At 50.6% G+C, this 21,115-nt stretch overlaps 11 non-coding genes across 11 annotated transcripts; all 11 read right to left on the reverse strand.

Annotated features, from left to right (window-relative positions):
- Positions 1-602: 602 nt before the first annotated feature.
- Trnal-uaa lies at positions 603-685 on the reverse strand. The gene has a single exon. It is a non-coding gene; the product is annotated as a tRNA-Leu (tRNA).
- A 1,788-nt stretch (positions 686-2,473) lies between these two features.
- Trnal-uaa lies at positions 2,474-2,556 on the reverse strand. The gene has a single exon. It is a non-coding gene; the product is annotated as a tRNA-Leu (tRNA).
- Positions 2,557-4,344: 1,788 nt separating this feature from the next.
- On the reverse strand, positions 4,345-4,427 carry Trnal-uaa. The gene has a single exon. It is a non-coding gene; the product is annotated as a tRNA-Leu (tRNA).
- Positions 4,428-6,215: 1,788 nt separating this feature from the next.
- Positions 6,216-6,298, reverse strand: Trnal-uaa. The gene has a single exon. It is a non-coding gene; the product is annotated as a tRNA-Leu (tRNA).
- A 1,788-nt stretch (positions 6,299-8,086) lies between these two features.
- Trnal-uaa lies at positions 8,087-8,169 on the reverse strand. Its single transcript has one exon. It is a non-coding gene; the product is annotated as a tRNA-Leu (tRNA).
- Positions 8,170-9,957: 1,788 nt separating this feature from the next.
- On the reverse strand, positions 9,958-10,040 carry Trnal-uaa. Its single transcript has one exon. It is a non-coding gene; the product is annotated as a tRNA-Leu (tRNA).
- Positions 10,041-11,827: 1,787 nt separating this feature from the next.
- On the reverse strand, positions 11,828-11,911 carry Trnal-uaa. The gene has a single exon. It is a non-coding gene; the product is annotated as a tRNA-Leu (tRNA).
- Positions 11,912-13,699: 1,788 nt separating this feature from the next.
- Trnal-uaa lies at positions 13,700-13,783 on the reverse strand. The gene has a single exon. It is a non-coding gene; the product is annotated as a tRNA-Leu (tRNA).
- Positions 13,784-15,570: 1,787 nt separating this feature from the next.
- On the reverse strand, positions 15,571-15,654 carry Trnal-uaa. The gene has a single exon. It is a non-coding gene; the product is annotated as a tRNA-Leu (tRNA).
- A 1,788-nt stretch (positions 15,655-17,442) lies between these two features.
- Positions 17,443-17,526, reverse strand: Trnal-uaa. The gene has a single exon. It is a non-coding gene; the product is annotated as a tRNA-Leu (tRNA).
- A 1,788-nt stretch (positions 17,527-19,314) lies between these two features.
- On the reverse strand, positions 19,315-19,397 carry Trnal-uaa. Its single transcript has one exon. It is a non-coding gene; the product is annotated as a tRNA-Leu (tRNA).
- Between the last annotated feature and the right edge of the window lie 1,718 nt (positions 19,398-21,115).

Consider the following 21,115-nt stretch of genomic DNA (forward strand, 5'->3'; position numbering starts at 1 on the left):
CCTAGTTAGCCACCGAGCCGTGTACTAAGCACGTAAAAACGCTGCTTAACTTCGGTGATCGGACGAGAACCCGTGTCGTCAGGGTGGCACACAAGTCGGCGAGAACGTTTCCAGACGTGCGGACATCTTAGTCCTTGTACAGATGACTTGGGATTTGCCTGGCAGTCTCTCGCGCTGCTTTTTAGGGAAGCAATATGGAATAGCCCTTGGTGGGATCTAACCCATAGCCTTCCCGTTGTTAGCATGACACACTAACTTAGTGAGCTTACTGCCCACGCAATACGGCCGCTTCAGAACTCCAGCACGTGAGCCACCGTTTCATCTATCTTTATTAAGGCCTTACGATTCATTTAAACACGTATGCGTTGCTGTTGAGGTTTCCTCGCTGTCGGTTGGACCCCTGAGCCACAGCACAACAAGAACGGAAACGTTCGTGAGAAGAGCTAAACCTCGACGCAGGAAAAGTATGTTCCGCTATTTCTTTTCGACCGCTCGGGCTGTCACTGTCGTCTCTAGTAAAATCTGCATGGCGTGTTTCTGCATAATTTACTTGTTCTGTAAGATCAAGGGAGTATGTTAGTTTCAGAACGTTTAAAATGCATTGTCAGATGTGGGGTCGAACCCACGCTCCCTTACGGGAACCAGAGGTTAAATCTGGCGCCTTACACCGCTCGGCCAATCTGACGTGCGAGGCAAGGGCGCCAGAGACTTCCATCTCAAGCAATATCTCATAGAACCTCACTGCGAAATCTGTTTCTTTTTTCGGTAGGATGGAATTATGTCAGTTTTAGAATATTCATAACGCAATGTCAGACGTGGCGTAGGAAATGCACCCTCCCTTTCGGGATCCAATGTGGCGCGTTGGACCGCTTTCTTCCGTCGTTTCCAGTTTGAACTGTAACTAGCAAAACCGTATTTAGTAATAGGGACATTTTCACATTGATGCAAAGAAAACTAGATATGAACATACGGCAAATAAGGCCGTTTCCTAGCAACAGCCACGCTGTGCCTTACGCACTCGTGGGAGGCCAATGATATACTTCCTGTGAGGCTCAAACTGTCGACCTTCACTTTACAATACTTAGGCACTGCCCAGGTGGTACCGACGCGTACATACTGCAACGTCTTTGGATCGTCAGTGAGTACTTCATATTAGAAATTTCGTGTTCGCCCTGATGTGCATTAAAGGGCAGATTCTTCAGTAAAAGTTAGTTCTGCGCTCAGTTTCAGTATTTGGCCCTAGCAGCACCAGGAAAACGGGTTCAGATGTGCTCGCCTTCCTCTCTGCGTAGAGCGCCTACAGCGAGATTGCCTTCGGCCTCTGGCGCCAGGAGGGAAGGCGACACATCACGGCGCAAGCAGTGCGTAGCAGAAGCCGGTGGTGGTGTGTCGGTCAGCATGGTTGCTTCCCCAGTAGCTGATCCGGGTTCGAAACCCGGACGCCGCACGGAAGTTGTCTTCTTTACTCAGGAGAGTGTTTCCAACGCTCGCGATCGTCCAATTTGCGAACTGTCGTGTTACGAATGGTTTTCCTTCGCCCCTCGTCCCGCTTCGCGTAGGCTAGTGCGGCTTGCGATTCACAGCATCGTGTGTCCCCATGTGTCGACTTGTCTCGACTTTGCTCGGCTGACGCGAAAGCTGACGCTTGCAAATGGACGTATATGTAGAAGACAGGCGCTAGAAACGACTGGGAGAGACCAACTCGCCAAACGCACAACGGACCCTTTCATTTGACTCTGGCCGCAGGCTCGCGAATTTGCGTCCCGAGAGACAAGAGAGGGGTCAGCGTGCTGGACCGTACCATTACCGCGCAGCAACACCGAAAACTAAGGCAAAAGGCACAATTAAAGAATCCAACAGCACGCAGACTTCCTAGTTAGCCACCGAGCCGTGTACTAAGCACGTAAAAACGCTGCTTAACTTCGGTGATCGGACGAGAACCCGTGTCGTCAGGGTGGCACACAAGTCGGCGAGAACGTTTCCAGACGTGCGGATATCTTAGTCCTTGTACAGATGACTTGGGATTTGCCTGGCAGTCTCTCGCGCTGCTTTTTAGGGAAGCAATATGGAATAGCCCTTGGTGGGATCTAACCCATAGCCTTCCCGTTGTTAGCATGACACACTAACTTAGTGAGCTTACTGCCCACGCAATACGGCCGCTTCAGAACTCCAGCACGTGAGCCACCGTTTCATCTACCTTTATTAAGGCCTTACGATTCATTTAAACACGTATGCGTTGCTGTTGAGGTTTCCTCGCTGTCGGTTGGACCCCTGAGCCACAGCACAACAAGAACGGAAACGTTCGTGAGAAGAGCTAAACCTCGACGCAGGAAAAGTATGTTCCGCTATTTCTTTTCGACCGCTCGGGCTGTCACTGTCGTCTCTAGTAAAATCTGCATGGCGTGTTTCTGCATAATTTACTTGTTCTGTAAGATCAAGGGAGTATGTTAGTTTCAGAACGTTTAAAATGCATTGTCAGATGTGGGGTCGAACCCACGCTCCCTTACGGGAACCAGAGGTTAAATCTGGCGCCTTACACCGCTCGGCCAATCTGACGTGCGAGGCAAGGGCGCCAGAGACTTCCATCTCAAGCAATATCTCATAGAACCTCACTGCGAAATCTGTTTCTTTTTTCGGTAGGATGGAATTATGTCAGTTTTAGAATATTCATAACGCAATGTCAGACGTGGCGTAGGAAATGCACCCTCCCTTTCGGGATCCAATGTGGCGCGTTGGACCGCTTTCTTCCGTCGTTTCCAGTTTGAACTGTAACTAGCAAAACCGTATTTAGTAATAGGGACATTTTCACATTGATGCAAAGAAAACTAGATATGAACATACGGCAAATAAGGCCGTTTCCTAGCAACAGCCACGCTGTGCCTTACGCACTCGTGGGAGGCCAATGATATACTTCCTGTGAGGCTCAAACTGTCGACCTTCACTTTACAATACTTAGGCACTGCCCAGGTGGTACCGACGCGTACATACTGCAACGTCTTTGGATCGTCAGTGAGTACTTCATATTAGAAATTTCGTGTTCGCCCTGATGTGCATTAAAGGGCAGATTCTTCAGTAAAAGTTAGTTCTGCGCTCAGTTTCAGTATTTGGCCCTAGCAGCACCAGGAAAACGGGTTCAGATGTGCTCGCCTTCCTCTCTGCGTAGAGCGCCTACAGCGAGATTGCCTTCGGCCTCTGGCGCCAGGAGGGAAGGCGACACATCACGGCGCAAGCAGTGCGTAGCAGAAGCCGGTGGTGGTGTGTCGGTCAGCATGGTTGCTTCCCCAGTAGCTGATCCGGGTTCGAAACCCGGACGCCGCACGGAAGTTGTCTTCTTTACTCAGGAGAGTGTTTCCAACGCTCGCGATCGTCCAATTTGCGAACTGTCGTGTTACGAATGGTTTTCCTTCGCCCCTCGTCCCGCTTCGCGTAGGCTAGTGCGGCTTGCGATTCACAGCATCGTGTGTCCCCATGTGTCGACTTGTCTCGACTTTGCTCGGCTGACGCGAAAGCTGACGCTTGCAAATGGACGTATATGTAGAAGACAGGCGCTAGAAACGACTGGGAGAGACCAACTCGCCAAACGCACAACGGACCCTTTCATTTGACTCTGGCCGCAGGCTCGCGAATTTGCGTCCCGAGAGACAAGAGAGGGGTCAGCGTGCTGGACCGTACCATTACCGCGCAGCAACACCGAAAACTAAGGCAAAAGGCACAATTAAAGAATCCAACAGCACGCAGACTTCCTAGTTAGCCACCGAGCCGTGTACTAAGCACGTAAAAACGCTGCTTAACTTCGGTGATCGGACGAGAACCCGTGTCGTCAGGGTGGCACACAAGTCGGCGAGAACGTTTCCAGACGTGCGGATATCTTAGTCCTTGTACAGATGACTTGGGATTTGCCTGGCAGTCTCTCGCGCTGCTTTTTAGGGAAGCAATATGGAATAGCCCTTGGTGGGATCTAACCCATAGCCTTCCCGTTGTTAGCATGACACACTAACTTAGTGAGCTTACTGCCCACGCAATACGGCCGCTTCAGAACTCCAGCACGTGAGCCACCGTTTCATCTACCTTTATTAAGGCCTTACGATTCATTTAAACACGTATGCGTTGCTGTTGAGGTTTCCTCGCTGTCGGTTGGAACCCAGAGCCACAGCACAACAACAACGGAAACGTTCGTGAGAAGAGCTAAACCTCGACGCAGGAAAAGTATGTTCCGCTATTTCTTTTCGACCGCTCGGGCTGTCACTGTCGTCTCTAGTAAAATCTGCATGGCGTGTTTCTGCGTAATTTACTTGTTCTGTAAGATCAAGGGAGTATGTTAGTTTCAGAACGTTTAAAATGCATTGTCAGATGTGGGGTCGAACCCACGCTCCCTTACGGGAACCAGAGGTTAAATCTGGCGCCTTACACCGCTCGGCCAATCTGACGTGCGAGGCAAGGGCGCCAGAGACTTCCATCTCAAGCAATATCTCATAGAACCTCACTGCGAAATCTGTTTCTTTTTTCGGTAGGATGGAATTATGTCAGTTTTAGAATATTCATAACGCAATGTCAGACGTGGCGTAGGAAATGCACCCTCCCTTTCGGGATCCAATGTGGCGCGTTGGACCGCTTTCTTCCGTCGTTTCCAGTTTGAACTGTAACTAGCAAAACCGTATTTAGTAATAGGGACATTTTCACATTGATGCAAAGAAAACTAGATATGAACATACGGCAAATAAGGCCGTTTCCTAGCAACAGCCACGCTGTGCCTTACGCACTCGTGGGAGGCCAATGATATACTTCCTGTGAGGCTCAAACTGTCGACCTTCACTTTACAATACTTAGGCACTGCCCAGGTGGTACCGACGCGTACATACTGAAACGTCTTTGGATCGTCAGTGAGTACTTCGTATTAGAAATTTCGTGTTCGCCCTGATGTGCATTAAAGGGCAGATTCTTCAGTAAAAGTTAGTTCTGCGCTCAGTTTCAGTATTTGGCCCTAGCAGCACCAGGAAAACGGGTTCAGATGTGCTCGCCTTCCTCTCTGCGTAGAGCGCCTACAGCGAGATTGCCTTCGGCCTCTGGCGCCAGGAGGGAAGGCGACACATCACGGCGCAAGCAGTGCGTAGCAGAAGCCGGTGGTGGTGTGTCGGTCAGCATGGTTGCTTCCCCAGTAGCTGATCCGGGTTCGAAACCCGGACGCCGCACGGAAGTTGTCTTCTTTACTCAGGAGAGTGTTTCCAACGCTCGCGATCGTCCAATTTGCGAACTGTCGTGTTACGAATGGTTTTCCTTCGCCCCTCGTCCCGCTTCGCGTAGGCTAGTGCGGCTTGCGATTCACAGCATCGTGTGTCCCCATGTGTCGACTTGTCTCGACTTTGCTCGGCTGACGCGAAAGCTGACGCTTGCAAATGGACGTATATGTAGAAGACAGGCGCTAGAAACGACTGGGAGAGACCAACTCGCCAAACGCACAACGGACCCTTTCATTTGACTCTGGCCGCAGGCTCGCGAATTTGCGTCCCGAGAGACAAGAGAGGGGTCAGCGTGCTGGACCGTACCATTACCGCGCAGCAACACCGAAAACTAAGGCAAAAGGCACAATTAAAGAATCCAACAGCACGCAGACTTCCTAGTTAGCCACCGAGCCGTGTACTAAGCACGTAAAAACGCTGCTTAACTTCGGTGATCGGACGAGAACCCGTGTCGTCAGGGTGGCACACAAGTCGGCGAGAACGTTTCCAGACGTGCGGATATCTTAGTCCTTGTACAGATGACTTGGGATTTGCCTGGCAGTCTCTCGCGCTGCTTTTTAGGGAAGCAATATGGAATAGCCCTTGGTGGGATCTAACCCATAGCCTTCCCGTTGTTAGCATGACACACTAACTTAGTGAGCTTACTGCCCACGCAATACGGCCGCTTCAGAACTCCAGCACGTGAGCCACCGTTTCATCTACCTTTATTAAGGCCTTACGATTCATTTAAACACGTATGCGTTGCTGTTGAGGTTTCCTCGCTGTCGGTTGGAACCCAGAGCCACAGCACAACAACAACGGAAACGTTCGTGAGAAGAGCTAAACCTCGACGCAGGAAAAGTATGTTCCGCTATTTCTTTTCGACCGCTCGGGCTGTCACTGTCGTCTCTAGTAAAATCTGCATGGCGTGTTTCTGCGTAATTTACTTGTTCTGTAAGATCAAGGGAGTATGTTAGTTTCAGAACGTTTAAAATGCATTGTCAGATGTGGGGTCGAACCCACGCTCCCTTACGGGAACCAGAGGTTAAATCTGGCGCCTTACACCGCTCGGCCAATCTGACGTGCGAGGCAAGGGCGCCAGAGACTTCCATCTCAAGCAATATCTCATAGAACCTCACTGCGAAATCTGTTTCTTTTTTCGGTAGGATGGAATTATGTCAGTTTTAGAATATTCATAACGCAATGTCAGACGTGGCGTAGGAAATGCACCCTCCCTTTCGGGATCCAATGTGGCGCGTTGGACCGCTTTCTTCCGTCGTTTCCCGTTTGAACTGTAACTAGCAAAACCGTATTTAGTAATAGGGACATTTTCACATTGATGCAAAGAAAACTAGATATGAACATACGGCAAATAAGGCCGTTTCCTAGCAACAGCCACGCTGTGCCTTACGCACTCGTGGGAGGCCAATGATATACTTCCTGTGAGGCTCAAACTGTCGACCTTCACTTTACAATACTTAGGCACTGCCCAGGTGGTACCGACGCGTACATACTGAAACGTCTTTGGATCGTCAGTGAGTACTTCGTATTAGAAATTTCGTGTTCGCCCTGATGTGCATTAAAGGGCAGATTCTTCAGTAAAAGTTAGTTCTGCGCTCAGTTTCAGTATTTGGCCCTAGCAGCACCAGGAAAACGGGTTCAGATGTGCTCGCCTTCCTCTCTGCGTAGAGCGCCTACAGCGAGATTGCCTTCGGCCTCTGGCGCCAGGAGGGAAGGCGACACATCACGGCGCAAGCAGTGCGTAGCAGAAGCCGGTGGTGGTGTGTCGGTCAGCATGGTTGCTTCCCCAGTAGCTGATCCGGGTTCGAAACCCGGACGCCGCACGGAAGTTGTCTTCTTTACTCAGGAGAGTGTTTCCAACGCTCGCGATCGTCCAATTTGCGAACTGTCGTGTTACGAATGGTTTTCCTTCGCCCCTCGTCCCGCTTCGCGTAGGCTAGTGCGGCTTGCGATTCACAGCATCGTGTGTCCCCATGTGTCGACTTGTCTCGACTTTGCTCGGCTGACGCGAAAGCTGACGCTTGCAAATGGACGTATATGTAGAAGACAGGCGCTAGAAACGACTGGGAGAGACCAACTCGCCAAACGCACAACGGACCCTTTCATTTGACTCTGGCCGCAGGCTCGCGAATTTGCGTCCCGAGAGACAAGAGAGGGGTCAGCGTGCTGGACCGTACCATTACCGCGCAGCAACACCGAAAACTAAGGCAAAAGGCACAATTAAAGAATCCAACAGCACGCAGACTTCCTAGTTAGCCACCGAGCCGTGTACTAAGCACGTAAAAACGCTGCTTAACTTCGGTGATCGGACGAGAACCCGTGTCGTCAGGGTGGCACACAAGTCGGCGAGAACGTTTCCAGACGTGCGGATATCTTAGTCCTTGTACAGATGACTTGGGATTTGCCTGGCAGTCTCTCGCGCTGCTTTTTAGGGAAGCAATATGGAATAGCCCTTGGTGGGATCTAACCCATAGCCTTCCCGTTGTTAGCATGACACACTAACTTAGTGAGCTTACTGCCCACGCAATACGGCCGCTTCAGAACTCCAGCACGTGAGCCACCGTTTCATCTACCTTTATTAAGGCCTTACGATTCATTTAAACACGTATGCGTTGCTGTTGAGGTTTCCTCGCTGTCGGTTGGAACCCAGAGCCACAGCACAACAACAACGGAAACGTTCGTGAGAAGAGCTAAACCTCGACGCAGGAAAAGTATGTTCCGCTATTTCTTTTCGACCGCTCGGGCTGTCACTGTCGTCTCTAGTAAAATCTGCATGGCGTGTTTCTGCGTAATTTACTTGTTCTGTAAGATCAAGGGAGTATGTTAGTTTCAGAACGTTTAAAATGCATTGTCAGATGTGGGGTCGAACCCACGCTCCCTTACGGGAACCAGAGGTTAAATCTGGCGCCTTACACCGCTCGGCCAATCTGACGTGCGAGGCAAGGGCGCCAGAGACTTCCATCTCAAGCAATATCTCATAGAACCTCACTGCGAAATCTGTTTCTTTTTTCGGTAGGATGGAATTATGTCAGTTTTAGAATATTCATAACGCAATGTCAGACGTGGCGTAGGAAATGCACCCTCCCTTTCGGGATCCAATGTGGCGCGTTGGACCGCTTTCTTCCGTCGTTTCCCGTTTGAACTGTAACTAGCAAAACCGTATTTAGTAATAGGGACATTTTCACATTGATGCAAAGAAAACTAGATATGAACATACGGCAAATAAGGCCGTTTCCTAGCAACAGCCACGCTGTGCCTTACGCACTCGTGGGAGGCCAATGATATACTTCCTGTGAGGCTCAAACTGTCGACCTTCACTTTACAATACTTAGGCACTGCCCAGGTGGTACCGACGCGTACATACTGAAACGTCTTTGGATCGTCAGTGAGTACTTCGTATTAGAAATTTCGTGTTCGCCCTGATGTGCATTAAAGGGCAGATTCTTCAGTAAAAGTTAGTTCTGCGCTCAGTTTCAGTATTTGGCCCTAGCAGCACCAGGAAAACGGGTTCAGATGTGCTCGCCTTCCTCTCTGCGTAGAGCGCCTACAGCGAGATTGCCTTCGGCCTCTGGCGCCAGGAGGGAAGGCGACACATCACGGCGCAAGCAGTGCGTAGCAGAAGCCGGTGGTGGTGTGTCGGTCAGCATGGTTGCTTCCCCAGTAGCTGATCCGGGTTCGAAACCCGGACGCCGCACGGAAGTTGTCTTCTTTACTCAGGAGAGTGTTTCCAACGCTCGCGATCGTCCAATTTGCGAACTGTCGTGTTACGAATGGTTTTCCTTCGCCCCTCGTCCCGCTTCGCGTAGGCTAGTGCGGCTTGCGATTCACAGCATCGTGTGTCCCCATGTGTCGACTTGTCTCGACTTTGCTCGGCTGACGCGAAAGCTGACGCTTGCAAATGGACGTATATGTAGAAGACAGGCGCTAGAAACGACTGGGAGAGACCAACTCGCCAAACGCACAACGGACCCTTTCATTTGACTCTGGCCGCAGGCTCGCGAATTTGCGTCCCGAGAGACAAGAGAGGGGTCAGCGTGCTGGACCGTACCATTACCGCGCAGCAACACCGAAAACTAAGGCAAAAGGCACAATTAAAGAATCCAACAGCACGCAGACTTCCTAGTTAGCCACCGAGCCGTGTACTAAGCACGTAAAAACGCTGCTTAACTTCGGTGATCGGACGAGAACCCGTGTCGTCAGGGTGGCACACAAGTCGGCGAGAACGTTTCCAGACGTGCGGATATCTTAGTCCTTGTACAGATGACTTGGGATTTGCCTGGCAGTCTCTCGCGCTGCTTTTTAGGGAAGCAATATGGAATAGCCCTTGGTGGGATCTAACCCATAGCCTTCCCGTTGTTAGCATGACACACTAACTTAGTGAGCTTACTGCCCACGCAATACGGCCGCTTCAGAACTCCAGCACGTGAGCCACCGTTTCATCTACCTTTATTAAGGCCTTACGATTCATTTAAACACGTATGCGTTGCTGTTGAGGTTTCCTCGCTGTCGGTTGGAACCCAGAGCCACAGCACAACAACAACGGAAACGTTCGTGAGAAGAGCTAAACCTCGACGCAGGAAAAGTATGTTCCGCTATTTCTTTTCGACCGCTCGGGCTGTCACTGTCGTCTCTAGTAAAATCTGCATGGCGTGTTTCTGCGTAATTTACTTGTTCTGTAAGATCAAGGGAGTATGTTAGTTTCAGAACGTTTAAAATGCATTGTCAGATGTGGGGTCGAACCCACGCTCCCTTACGGGAACCAGAGGTTAAATCTGGCGCCTTACACCGCTCGGCCAATCTGACGTGCGAGGCAAGGGCGCCAGAGACTTCCATCTCAAGCAATATCTCATAGAACCTCACTGCGAAATCTGTTTCTTTTTTCGGTAGGATGGAATTATGTCAGTTTTAGAATATTCATAACGCAATGTCAGACGTGGCGTAGGAAATGCACCCTCCCTTTCGGGATCCAATGTGGCGCGTTGGACCGCTTTCTTCCGTCGTTTCCAGTTTGAACTGTAACTAGCAAAACCGTATTTAGTAATAGGGACATTTTCACATTGATGCAAAGAAAACTAGATATGAACATACGGCAAATAAGGCCGTTTCCTAGCAACAGCCACGCTGTGCCTTACGCACTCGTGGGAGGCCAATGATATACTTCCTGTGAGGCTCAAACTGTCGACCTTCACTTTACAATACTTAGGCACTGCCCAGGTGGTACCGACGCGTACATACTGAAACGTCTTTGGATCGTCAGTGAGTACTTCGTATTAGAAATTTCGTGTTCGCCCTGATGTGCATTAAAGGGCAGATTCTTCAGTAAAAGTTAGTTCTGCGCTCAGTTTCAGTATTTGGCCCTAGCAGCACCAGGAAAACGGGTTCAGATGTGCTCGCCTTCCTCTCTGCGTAGAGCGCCTACAGCGAGATTGCCTTCGGCCTCTGGCGCCAGGAGGGAAGGCGACACATCACGGCGCAAGCAGTGCGTAGCAGAAGCCGGTGGTGGTGTGTCGGTCAGCATGGTTGCTTCCCCAGTAGCTGATCCGGGTTCGAAACCCGGACGCCGCACGGAAGTTGTCTTCTTTACTCAGGAGAGTGTTTCCAACGCACGCGATCGTCCAATTAGCGAACTGTCGTGTTACGAATGGTTTTCCTTCGCCCCTCGTCCCGCTTCGCGTAGGCTAGTGCGGCTTGCGATTCACAGCATCGTGTGTCCCCATGTGTCGACTTGTCTCGACTTTGCTCGGCTGACGCGAAAGCTGACGCTTGCAAATGGGCGTATATGTAGAGGACAGGCGCTAGAAACGACTGGGAGAGACCAACTCGACAAACGCACAACGGACCCTTTCATTTGACTGTGGCCGCAGGTTCGCGAATTTGCGTCCCGAGAGGCAAGAGAGGGGTCAGCGTGCTGGACCGTATCATTACCTCGCAGCAACACCGAAAACTAAGGGAAAAGGAAAATTAAAGAATCCAACAGCACGCAGACTTCCTAGTTAGCCACCGAGCCGTGTACTAAGCACGTAAGATCGCTCCTTAACTTCGGTGATCGGACGAGAACCCGTGTCGTCAGCGTGGCACACAAGTCGGCGAGAACGTTTCCAGACGTGTGGACATCTTAGTCCTTGTACAGATCACTTGGGATTTGCCTGGCAGTCTCTCGCGCTGCCTTTTTGGGAAGCAATATGGAATAGCCCTTGGTGGGATCTAACCCATAGCCTTCCCGTTGTTAGCATGACACACTAACTTAGTGAGCTTACTGCCCACGCAATACGGCCGCTTCAGAACTCCAGCACCTGAGCCACCGTTTCATCTATCTTTAGTAAGGAATTTCGATTCATTTAAACACGTATGCGTTGCTGTTGAGGTTTTCTCGCTGTCGCTTGGAACTCAGGGCCACAGCACAACAACAACAGAGACGTCCGTGAGAAGAGCTACACCTCGACGCAGGAAAAGTATGTTCCGCTATTTCTTTTCGACCGCTCGGGCTGTCACTGTCGTCTCTAGTAAAATCTGCATGGCGTGTTTCTGCATAATTTACTTGTTCTGTAAGATCAAGGGAGTATGTTAGTTTCAGAACGTTTAAAATGCATTGTCAGATGTGGGGTTCGAACCCACGCTCCCTTACGGGAACCAGAGGTTAAATCTGGCGCCTTACACCGCTCGGCCAATCTGACGTGCGAGGCAAGGGCGCCAGAGACTTCCATCTCAAGCAATATCTCATAGAACCTCACTGCGAAATCTGTTTCTTTTTTCGGTAGGATGGAATTATGTCAGTTTTAGAATATTCATAACGCAATGTCAGACGTGGCGTAGGAAATGCACCCTCCCTTTCGGGATCCAATGTGGCGCGTTGGACCGCTTTCTTCCGTCGTTTCCAGTTTGAACTGTAACTAGCAAAACCGTATTTAGTAATAGGGACATTTTCACATTGATGCAAAGAAAACTAGATATGAACATACGGCAAATAAGGCCGTTTCCTAGCAACAGCCACGCTGTGCCTTACGCACTCGTGGGAGGCCAATGATATACTTCCTGTGAGGCTCAAACTGTCGACCTTCACTTTACAATACTTAGGCACTGCCCAGGTGGTACCGACGCGTACATACTGCAACGTCTTTGGAGCGTCAGTGAGTACTTCATATTAGAAATTTCGTGTTCGCCCTGATGTGCATTAAAGGGCAGATTCTTCAGTAAAAGTTAGTTCTGCGCTCAGTTTCAGTATTTGGCCCTAGCAGCACCAGGAAAACGGGTTCAGATGTGCTCGCCTTCCTCTCTGCGTAGAGCGCCTACAGCGAGATTGCCTTCGGCCTCTGGCGCCAGGAGGGAAGGCGACACATCACGGAGCAAGCAGTGCGTAGCAGAAGCCGGTGGTGGTGTGTCGGTCAGCATGGTTGCTTCCCCAGTAGCTGATCCGGGTTCGAAACCCGGACGCCGCACGGAAGTTGTCTTCTTTACTCAGGAGAGTGTTTCCAACGCTCGCGATGGTCCAATTTGCGAACTGTCGTGTTACGAATGGTTTTCCTTCGCCCCTCGTCCCGCTTCGCGTAGGCTAGTGCGGCTTGCGATTCACAGCATCGTGTCTCCCCATGTGTCGACTTGTCTCGACTTTGCTCGGCTGACGCGAAAGCTGACGCTTGCAAATGGGCGTATATGTAGAAGACAGGCGCTAGAAACGACTGGGAGAGACCAACTCGCCAAACGCACAACGGACCCTTTCATTTGACTCTGGCCGCAGGCTCGCGAATTTGCGTCCCGAGGGGTAAGAGAGGGGTCAGCGTGCTGGACCGTACCATTACCGCGCAGCAACACCGAAAACTAAGGCAAAAGGCACAATTAAAGAATCCAACAGCACGCAGACTTCCTAGTTAGCCACCGAGCCGTGTACTAAGCACGTAAAAACGCTGCTTAACTTCGGTGATCGGACGAGAACCCGTGTCGTCAGGGTGGCACACAAGTCGGCGAGAACGTTTCCAGACGTGCGGATATCTTAGTCCTTGTACAGATGACTTGGGATTTGCCTGGCAGTCTCTCGCGCTGCTTTTTAGGGAAGCAATATGGAATAGCCCTTGGTGGGATCTAACCCATAGCCTTCCCGTTGTTAGCATGACACACTAACTTAGTGAGCTTACTGCCCACGCAATACGGCCGCTTCAGAACTCCAGCACCTGAGCCACCGTTTCATCTATCTTTATTAAGGCCTTACGATTCATTTAAACACGTATGCGTTGCTGTTGAGGTTTCCTCGCTGTCGGTTGGAACCCAGAGCCACAGCACAACAACAACGGAAACGTTCGTGAGAAGAGCTAAACCTCGACGCAGGAAAAGTATGTTCCACTATTTCTTTTCGACCGCTCGGGCTGTCACTGTCGTCTCTAGTAAAATCTGCATGGCGTGTTTCTGCATAATTTACTTGTTCTGTAAGATCAAGGGAGTATGTTAGTTTCAGAACGTTTAAAATGCATTGTCAGATGTGGGGTTCGAACCCACGCTCCCTTACGGGAACCAGAGGTTAAATCTGGCGCCTTACACCGCTCGGCCAATCTGACGTGCGAGGCAAGGGCGCCAGAGACTTCCATCTCAAGCAATATCTCATAGAACCTCACTGCGAAATCTGTTTCTTTTTTCGGTAGGATGGAATTATGTCAGTTTTAGAATATTCATAACGCAATGTCAGACGTGGCGTAGGAAATGCACCCTCCCTTTCGGGATCCAATGTGGCGCGTTGGACCGCTTTCTTCCGTCGTTTCCAGTTTGAACTGTAACTAGCAAAACCGTATTTAGTAATAGGGACATTTTCACATTGATGCAAAGAAAACTAGATATGAACATACGGCAAATAAGGCCGTTTCCTAGCAACAGCCACGCTGTGCCTTACGCACTCGTGGGAGGCCAATGATATACTTCCTGTGAGGCTCAAACTGTCGACCTTCACTTTACAATACTTAGGCACTGCCCAGGTGGTACCGACGCGTACATACTGCAACGTCTTTGGATCGTCAGTGAGTACTTCATATTAGAAATTTCGTGTTCGCCCTGATGTGCATTAAAGGGCAGATTCTTCAGTAAAAGTTAGTTCTGCGCTCAGTTTCAGTATTTGGCCCTAGCAGCACCAGGAAAACGGGTTCAGATGTGCTCGCCTTCCTCTCTGCGTAGAGCGCCTACAGCGAGATTGCCTTCGGCCTCTGGCGCCAGGAGGGAAGGCGACACATCACGGCGCAAGCAGTGCGTAGCAGAAGCCGGTGGTGGTGTGTCGGTCAGCATGGTTGCTTCCCCAGTAGCTGATCCGGGTTCGAAACCCGGACGCCGCACGGAAGTTGTCTTCTTTACTCAGGAGAGTGTTTCCAACGCACGCGATCGTCCAATTAGCGAACTGTCGTGTTACGAATGGTTTTCCTTCGCCCCTCGTCCCGCTTCGCGTAGGCTAGTGCGGCTTGCGATTCACAGCATCGTGTGTCCCCATGTGTCGACTTGTCTCGACTTTGCTCGGCTGACGCGAAAGCTGACGCTTGCAAATGGGCGTATATGTAGAGGACAGGCGCTAGAAACGACTGGGAGAGACCAACTCGACAAACGCACAACGGACCCTTTCATTTGACTGTGGCCGCAGGTTCGCGAATTTGCGTCCCGAGAGGCAAGAGAGGGGTCAGCGTGCTGGACCGTATCATTACCTCGCAGCAACACCGAAAACTAAGGGAAAAGGAAAATTAAAGAATCCAACAGCACGCAGACTTCCTAGTTAGCCACCGAGCCGTGTACTAAGCACGTAAGATCGCTCCTTAACTTCGGTGATCGGACGAGAACCCGTGTCGTCAGCGTGGCACACAAGTCGGCGAGAACGTTTCCAGACGTGTGGACATCTTAGTCCTTGTACAGATCACTTGGGATTTGCCTGGCAGTCTCTCGCGCTGCCTTTTTGGGAAGCAATATGGAATAGCCCTTGGTGGGATCTAACCCATAGCCTTCCCGTTGTTAGCATGACACACTAACTTAGTGAGCTTACTGCCCACGCAATACGGCCGCTTCAGAACTCCAGCACCTGAGCCACCGTTTCATCTATCTTTAGTAAGGAATTTCGATTCATTTAAACACGTATGCGTTGCTGTTGAGGTTTTCTCGCTGTCGCTTGGAACTCAGGGCCACAGCACAACAACAACAGAGACGTCCGTGAGAAGAGCTACACCTCGACGCAGGAAAAGTATGTTCCGCTATTTCTTTTCGACCGCTCGGGCTGTCACTGTCGTCTCTAGTAAAATCTGCATGGCGTGTTTCTGCATAATTTACTTGTTCTGTAAGATCAAGGGAGTATGTTAGTTTCAGAACGTTTAAAATGCATTGTCAGATGTGGGGTTCGAACCCACGCTCCCTTACGGGAACCAGAGGTTAAATCTGGCGCCTTACACCGCTCGGCCAATCTGACGTGCGAGGCAAGGGCGCCAGAGACTTCCATCTCAAGCAATATCTCATAGAACCTCACTGCGAAATCTGTTTCTTTTTTCGGTAGGATGGAATTATGTCAGTTTTAGAATATTCATAACGCAATGTCAGACGTGGCGTAGGAAATGCACCCTCCCTTTCGGGATCCAATGTGGCGCGTTGGACCGCTTTCTTCCGTCGTTTCCAGTTTGAACTGTAACTAGCAAAACCGTATTTAGTAATAGGGACATTTTCACATTGATGCAAAGAAAACTAGATATGAACATACGGCAAATAAGGCCGTTTCCTAGCAACAGCCACGCTGTGCCTTACGCACTCGTGGGAGGCCAATGATATACTTCCTGTGAGGCTCAAACTGTCGACCTTCACTTTACAATACTTAGGCACTGCCCAGGTGGTACCGACGCGTACATACTGCAACGTCTTTGGATCGTCAGTGAGTACTTCATATTAGAAATTTCGTGTTCGCCCTGATGTGCATTAAAGGGCAGATTCTTCAGTAAAAGTTAGTTCTGCGCTCAGTTTCAGTATTTGGCCCTAGCAGCACCAGGAAAACGGGTTCAGATGTGCTCGCCTTCCTCTCTGCGTAGAGCGCCTACAGCGAGATTGCCTTCGGCCTCTGGCGCCAGGAGGGAAGGCGACACATCACGGAGCAAGCAGTGCGTAGCAGAAGCCGGTGGTGGTGTGTCGGTCAGCATGGTTGCTTCCCCAGTAGCTGATCCGGGTTCGAAACCCGGACGCCGCACGGAAGTTGTCTTCTTTACTCAGGAGAGTGTTTCCAACGCTCGCGATGGTCCAATTTGCGAACTGTCGTGTTACGAATGGTTTTCCTTCGCCCCTCGTCCCGCTTCGCGTAGGCTAGTGCGGCTTGCGATTCACAGCATCGTGTCTCCCCATGTGTCGACTTGTCTCGACTTTGCTCGGCTGACGCGAAAGCTGACGCTTGCAAATGGGCGTATATGTAGAAGACAGGCGCTAGAAACGACTGGGAGAGACCAACTCGCCAAACGCACAACGGACCCTTTCATTTGACTCTGGCCGCAGGCTCGCGAATTTGCGTCCCGAGAGGTAAGAGAGGGGTCAGCGTGCTGGACCGTACCATTACCGCGCAGCAACACCGAAAACTAAGGCAAAAGGCACAATTAAAGAATCCAACAGCACGCAGACTTCCTAGTTAGCCACCGAGCCGTGTACTAAGCACGTAAAAACGCTGCTTAACTTCGGTGATCGGACGAGAACCCGTGTCGTCAGGGTGGCACACAAGTCGGCGAGAACGTTTCCAGACGTGCGGATATCTTAGTCCTTGTACAGATGACTTGGGATTTGCCTGGCAGTCTCTCGCGCTGCTTTTTAGGGAAGCAATATGGAATAGCCCTTGGTGGGATCTAACCCATAGCCTTCCCGTTGTTAGCATGACACACTAACTTAGTGAGCTTACTGCCCACGCAATACGGCCGCTTCAGAACTCCAGCACCTGAGCCACCGTTTCATCTATCTTTATTAAGGCCTTACGATTCATTTAAACACGTATGCGTTGCTGTTGAGGTTTCCTCGCTGTCGGTTGGAACCCAGAGCCACAGCACAACAACAACGGAAACGTTCGTGAGAAGAGCTAAACCTCGACGCAGGAAAAGTATGTTCCGCTATTTCTTTTCGACCGCTCGGGCTGTCACTGTCGTCTCTAGTAAAATCTGCATGGCGTGTTTCTGCATAATTTACTTGTTCTGTAAGATCAAGGGAGTATGTTAGTTTCAGAACGTTTAAAATGCATTGTCAGATGTGGGGTTCGAACCCACGCTCCCTTACGGGAACCAGAGGTTAAATCTGGCGCCTTACACCGCTCGGCCAATCTGACGTGCGAGGCAAGGGCGCCAGAGACTTCCATCTCAAGCAATATCTCATAGAACCTCACTGCGAAATCTGTTTCTTTTTTCGGTAGGATGGAATTATGTCAGTTTTAGAATATTCATAACGCAATGTCAGACGTGGCGTAGGAAATGCACCCTCCCTTTCGGGATCCAATGTGGCGCGTTGGACCGCTTTCTTCCGTCGTTTCCAGTTTGAACTGTAACTAGCAAAACCGTATTTAGTAATAGGGACATTTTCACATTGATGCAAAGAAAACTAGATATGAACATACGGCAAATAAGGCCGTTTCCTAGCAACAGCCACGCTGTGCCTTACGCACTCGTGGGAGGCCAATGATATACTTCCTGTGAGGCTCAAACTGTCGACCTTCACTTTACAATACTTAGGCACTGCCCAGGTGGTACCGACGCGTACATACTGCAACGTCTTTGGATCGTCAGTGAGTACTTCATATTAGAAATTTCGTGTTCGCCCTGATGTGCATTAAAGGGCAGATTCTTCAGTAAAAGTTAGTTCTGCGCTCAGTTTCAGTATTTGGCCCTAGCAGCACCAGGAAAACGGGTTCAGATGTGCTCGCCTTCCTCTCTGCGTAGAGCGCCTACAGCGAGATTGCCTTCGGCCTCTGGCGCCAGGAGGGAAGGCGACACATCACGGCGCAAGCAGTGCGTAGCAGAAGCCGGTGGTGGTGTGTCGGTCAGCATGGTTGCTTCCCCAGTAGCTGATCCGGGTTCGAAACCCGGACGCCGCACGGAAGTTGTCTTCTTTACTCAGGAGAGTGTTTCCAACGCTCGCGATCGTCCAATTTGCGAACTGTCGTGTTACGAATGGTTTTCCTTCGCCCCTCGTCCCGCTTCGCGTAGGCTAGTGCGGCTTGCGATTCACAGCATCGTGTGTCCCCATGTGTCGACTTGTCTCGACTTTGCTCGGCTGACGCGAAAGCTGACGCTTGCAAATGGACGTATATGTAGAAGACAGGCGCTAGAAACGACTGGGAGAGACCAACTCGCCAAACGCACAACGGACCCTTTCATTTGACTCTGGCCGCAGGCTCGCGAATTTGCGTCCCGAGAGACAAGAGAGGGGTCAGCGTGCTGGACCGTACCATTACCGCGCAGCAACACCGAAAACTAAGGCAAAAGGCACAATTAAAGAATCCAACAGCACGCAGACTTCCTAGTTAGCCACCGAGCCGTGTACTAAGCACGTAAAAACGCTGCTTAACTTCGGTGATCGGACGAGAACCCGTGTCGTCAGGGTGGCACACAAGTCGGCGAGAACGTTTCCAGACGTGCGGACATCTTAGTCCTTGTACAGATGACTTGGGATTTGCCTGGCAGTCTCTCGCGCTGCTTTTTAGGGAAGCAATATGGAATAGCCCTTGGTGGGATCTAACCCATAGCCTTCCCGTTGTTAGCATGACACACTAACTTAGTGAGCTTACTGCCCACGCAATACGGCCGCTTCAGAACTCCAGCACGTGAGCCACCGTTTCATCTATCTTTATTAAGGCCTTACGATTCATTTAAACACGTATGCGTTGCTGTTGAGGTTTCCTCGCTGTCGGTTGGAACCCAGAGCCACAGCACAACAAGAACGGAAACGTTCGTGAGAAGAGCTAAACCTCGACGCAGGAAAAGTATGTTCCGCTATTTCTTTTCGACCGCTCGGGCTGTCACTGTCGTCTCTAGTAAAATCTGCATGGCGTGTTTCTGCATAATTTACTTGTTCTGTAAGATCAAGGGAGTATGTTAGTTTCAGAACGTTTAAAATGCATTGTCAGATGTGGGGTCGAACCCACGCTCCCTTACGGGAACCAGAGGTTAAATCTGGCGCCTTACACCGCTCGGCCAATCTGACGTGCGAGGCAAGGGCGCCAGAGACTTCCATCTCAAGCAATATCTCATAGAACCTCACTGCGAAATCTGTTTCTTTTTTCGGTAGGATGGAATTATGTCAGTTTTAGAATATTCATAACGCAATGTCAGACGTGGCGTAGGAAATGCACCCTCCCTTTCGGGATCCAATGTGGCGCGTTGGACCGCTTTCTTCCGTCGTTTCCAGTTTGAACTGTAACTAGCAAAACCGTATTTAGTAATAGGGACATTTTCACATTGATGCAAAGAAAACTAGATATGAACATACGGCAAATAAGGCCGTTTCCTAGCAACAGCCACGCTGTGCCTTACGCACTCGTGGGAGGCCAATGATATACTTCCTGTGAGGCTCAAACTGTCGACCTTCACTTTACAATACTTAGGCACTGCCCAGGTGGTACCGACGCGTACATACTGCAACGTCTTTGGATCGTCAGTGAGTACTTCATATTAGAAATTTCGTGTTCGCCCTGATGTGCATTAAAGGGCAGATTCTTCAGTAAAAGTTAGTTCTGCGCTCAGTTTCAGTATTTGGCCCTAGCAGCACCAGGAAAACGGGTTCAGATGTGCTCGCCTTCCTCTCTGCGTAGAGCGCCTACAGCGAGATTGCCTTCGGCCTCTGGCGCCAGGAGGGAAGGCGACACATCACGGCGCAAGCAGTGCGTAGCAGAAGCCGGTGGTGGTGTGTCGGTCAGCATGGTTGCTTCCCCAGTAGCTGATCCGGGTTCGAAACCCGGACGCCGCACGGAAGTTGTCTTCTTTACTCAGGAGAGTGTTTCCAACGCTCGCGATCGTCCAATTTGCGAACTGTCGTGTTACGAATGGTTTTCCTTCGCCCCTCGTCCCGCTTCGCGTAGGCTAGTGCGGCTTGCGATTCACAGCATCGTGTGTCCCCATGTGTCGACTTGTCTCGACTTTGCTCGGCTGACGCGAAAGCTGACGCTTGCAAATGGACGTATATGTAGAAGACAGGCGCTAGAAACGACTGGGAGAGACCAACTCGCCAAACGCACAACGGACCCTTTCATTTGACTCTGGCCGCAGGCTCGCGAATTTGCGTCCCGAGAGACAAGAGAGGGGTCAGCGTGCTGGACCGTACCATTACCGCGCAGCAACACCGAAAACTAAGGCAAAAGGCACAATTAAAGAATCCAACAGCACGCAGACTTCCTAGTTAGCCACCGAGCCGTGTACTAAGCACGTAAAAACGCTGCTTAACTTCGGTGATCGGACGAGAACCCGTGTCGTCAGGGTGGCACACAAGTCGGCGAGAACGTTTCCAGACGTGCGGATATCTTAGTCCTTGTACAGATGACTTGGGATTTGCCTGGCAGTCTCTCGCGCTGCTTTTTAGGGAAGCAATATGGAATAGCCCTTGGTGGGATCTAACCCATAGCCTTCCCGTTGTTAGCATGACACACTAACTTAGTGAGCTTACTGCCCACGCAATACGGCCGCTTCAGAACTCCAGCACGTGAGCCACCGTTTCATCTACCTTTATTAAGGCCTTACGATTCATTTAAACACGTATGCGTTGCTGTTGAGGTTTCCTCGCTGTCGGTTGGAACCCAGAGCCACAGCACAACAACAACGGAAACGTTCGTGAGAAGAGCTAAACCTCGACGCAGGAAAAGTATGTTCCGCTATTTCTTTTCGACCGCTCGGGCTGTCACTGTCGTCTCTAGTAAAATCTGCATGGCG

Source organism: Schistocerca americana, chromosome 7 (genome assembly GCF_021461395.2).
Source record: "Schistocerca americana isolate TAMUIC-IGC-003095 chromosome 7, iqSchAmer2.1, whole genome shotgun sequence".
Taxonomy (NCBI): Eukaryota; Metazoa; Arthropoda; class Insecta; order Orthoptera; family Acrididae; genus Schistocerca; species Schistocerca americana.